The sequence below is a fragment of the Halichoerus grypus genome, chromosome 2 (genome assembly GCF_964656455.1).
Source record: "Halichoerus grypus chromosome 2, mHalGry1.hap1.1, whole genome shotgun sequence".
Lineage (NCBI taxonomy): Eukaryota > Metazoa > Chordata > Mammalia > Carnivora > Phocidae > Halichoerus > Halichoerus grypus.
The window spans coordinates 34962054-34965658 of NC_135713.1; the positions used below are offsets into that span (position 1 = coordinate 34962054).

The 3605-nt window shown below is 35.7% G+C and overlaps 1 pseudogene; it reads right to left on the minus strand.

Moving 5' to 3' along the window:
• Positions 1-2369: 2369 nt before the first annotated feature.
• On the minus strand, positions 2370-2675 carry LOC118547998 (non-histone chromosomal protein HMG-14 pseudogene; annotated as a pseudogene).
• Between the last annotated feature and the right edge of the window lie 930 nt (positions 2676-3605).

The window sequence follows — 3605 nt, forward strand, 5'->3', positions numbered from 1 at the left end:
TGAATATCTGGGCGGGGAATATGCTTCTCCTTTTCCCTCTGCCCCTCCCCCAGCTCCTTCTCTCTCTCTCTCTCTCTCTCTCACGTTCTCTCTCTCAAATAGATAAATAAAATCTTAAAGAAAAAAAAGGTTTGGAAAATGAGAAAAAAAATAGGGAACAAAGTAATTGACCTAACAAACTTAAAAATACTAAAATTATGACCATCACTAATAATAGCTATTTGGGGAGGGCTTACAAACAAGGTCGAGTACCTGAAGAAAATACAATTTGTTAACATAACTTTGAAAGATGATAGTAACTATTGATTAACTTTAGACTTTAGTAGGGAGAAATAAAATTAAGTGTGTATATTAAAATTTTTAAAGGAAACAAAGCCACTGCAATAATAGAAATAGAATGCTCAATTTCTAATCAGGAAAAAATGTCTATCAAGTCAACAAAAAGCAGGAAAAGAAAAACAAGATACTAAGAAAAGGATAGTAAACTAAAAACCTTATTTTAAAGTGTTATAAATACAAATATATTAGTAATTAGAATAAATGTAATAAATTAATTATCCTATTAGAAGACCAAGACCATCAGATTTGATTTAAAAATAAATAGCTATGAAGGGCGCCTGGGTGGCTCAGTTGGTTAAGCGACTGCCTTCGGCTCAGGTCATGATCCTGGAGTCCCGGGATCGAGTCCCACGTTGGGCTCCCTGCTCAACGGGGGGTCTGCTTCTCCCTCTGACCCTCTTCCCTCTTGTGCTCTCTGTCTCTCATTCTCTCTCTCTCAAATAAATAAATAAAATCTTTAAAGAAAAATAATAAAATAACTAGCTATGTGTTGTTGGCAAATGATAATGCCTTACAAAAGAAAGGTTAAAAACTAAGACATGACAAAAATTATTCTATATAAACACTAACCAAGAGAGACAGGGAATAGTTTTATCGGAAATAGAATTAATCTACTTGTTCCTTCCCAATGTGGATAGATTTTATTTCTTTTTTTGCCTAATTACTCTGGTTAGGACTTCCAGTATTATGTTGATAGAAGTGGTAAGAGTGAGTATCCTTGTCTTGTTCCTTATCTTAAAGGAAATGCTTTCAACTTTTTACAACTGAGTATAATATTAACTGTGGGCTTGTCATATATGGCCCTTACTATGTTGAGTTACATTCCTTCTATACTTGTTGAGAGCTTTTATTATGAAAGGATATTGAATTTTGTAAAGTGCTTTTTCCCATCTACTGAGATGATCGTGATTTTTATCCTTTATTCTGTTAATGTGGTGTATTATATTTATTGACTTATAAATATTGAACCACCCTGCGTGTCACAGATAAGCCCCACTTGATCATTGTAGATGATCATTTTAATGTGTAGTTGAATTGAGTTTGCTAGTATTTTGTGGGATTTTTTGCACCTATGTTCATCCCGGATACTGGCTTGTATTTTTTGTTTATTTGTTTGTTTAACATAATCAAGTGCAGAGGGCAGTGTCCTATAAGTCATTGTGGTATTTATTGAACATCGATTACATGCCAGGCGTTATGATAATTTCTTTTTTTCTTTCATAATTGAGTTTTTATTGATTGTTCTGAGGATCAGTACAGACATCTCATTTGTATACAACTCTTAACGTATGTATAGAAAATCTAAAAAAACTCATGTAGTTGTGACTATTTTCTAAAAGTTATTCCAGTGACCTCCCAGCTTAAAATCTGCAGGCAAATTTTCCTTAACAGTATATCAAGTACCAATATCTCCAAATGTTGATACACTGTTACATTGTTACACCCCATTAATTCACAATTTAATATCCTATACACTACATACTTAAATTTTCAATCTTGCACAACACATTAACAGAGTTTCTAGAAAACCGGACTACCACAACGAGGATGTGACAGAGTGCACAAAATTCTGACAGGGAGTGCCAAGATCAAGGAGTGGGTTTCTGTAGGAAACAATTCTACCAAAAACAACATGGGAATAGAAGTAATTTAAAATGTTCAAGACATATTAAATGCACGATTGACTCCAAATTGCCATTTAGTATGCTTCATATTATAGGAGAGAAAACCTACCCCATCTATGGACTATTAAGCTGACACCCAAGGCAATCAAAGCCTCCCACATTTCAGTGAGCAATATCCCACTCTTTTCTGGTCATACCAGAAAATACACAACAGCAAAGGATTTTGTCTCTTAAAAACAAAAAGCATTTACACTTTAAAAAATGGGTTGAGGTGGGATTCCCTCCTTCTTAAAAATGTTTTTGGAGCCACTAAAAAACCTGCATTTACACAATAGTGGATGAAAATATTCCTTGGGATTGTACAAGAAGGGAGACAGGGACCACTGATAAGACATAGTAATGATTTTAATCAGACTTGGCTTCTTTCTCTCCTGCTTCATCAGAAGCTGGACTCTCCTCATTTTTAGTTTCTCCATTTTCTGTAGGTAAGTCTGCCTTTGTTTCTTGGTTAGCCCCTTCAGCCTATTTTCCCTTCCCCGCCTTTTCCCCTTTGTTTGTACTTTTTTGTCTGAAGATTTATCCTGTCCTGTCCCCCTTTCCTGGCTTTGTTTCCACTTTTGCAGGAGCAGGTTTGGCCAACAGCCTCACAGATCTCCTCTTGGGCCCCTCCTTTCCCGCCCTCTTGACAGAGCTGACCTTCTTCTAGATCATCATCGTGGCAGGGCCCAGAGCGCCCAGAGCCTTCGCGAAGCTGGGCTGCTTGGCCCATGCTGCTCCTGCCACCGCCTGAGCTTCTGTGAGCGGCCTGATAATTTCTGAAGACAGCCAAAAAATGTAGCAGTCTTTGTTTTAAAGAGCTCAATCTACCCAGTGACACAGACATGTAAATTAAACAAACAAAAAAACCCAAACAAGCAAACCCCCTGCAAAACCAAAAAACCAAAAACAAAACCCAAAAAACCAAACCATACCAACAAAAAAAATACCTATAGGCTGGAAGAGAAAGAGGACTAAAAGAAATTTGAAAATAGAATTTCAGAGATCTTTGCAAGGAGCAGTATGAATTATATTGGAAGGGGGTGAATAGTGTAATGGTTTCAAGGAAGGGGGCAACTGGTTATAGACTATTATTAAGGGAAGTTTCCACATTCTAGTTATATAAAGATCAACATTAGGAAACTTAATTTATTTCATGGAAATAAAAGGAGATAAAACATGATTAGTGCCTGTACAAGTCTTAAACACCTTAAGAGTACATTTCAGAAACCAACGGTAAATATGTATAGTGAAATGTTAAAGTCATTCCCATTAAAATTAAGAACAAGGCAAGAATTGTAATGGGCACTGTAATCATTCAATATGGTAATGGAATAAGGTACTATGTGGAATAAATGTATTAAAAAATTTTGTTTTCTGATGATATAATTGAATACCAAAGAAAACCAAGAAACCGAATTAAAAATCTATTTGAACTAAAAAGAAAATTTATTAAGATGGCTGGCTATAAAAAAATCAGGTCTTCCTTTTCTACTAGTGTCACAGGATGTTATGTTGGAAGCTTTGTCTGAACTCCAAGTTACAATGTGCTATGAGTCAGATTAACAAGCTGAAATTTCAAAGAACATGTCTGTGAAGCTGCTG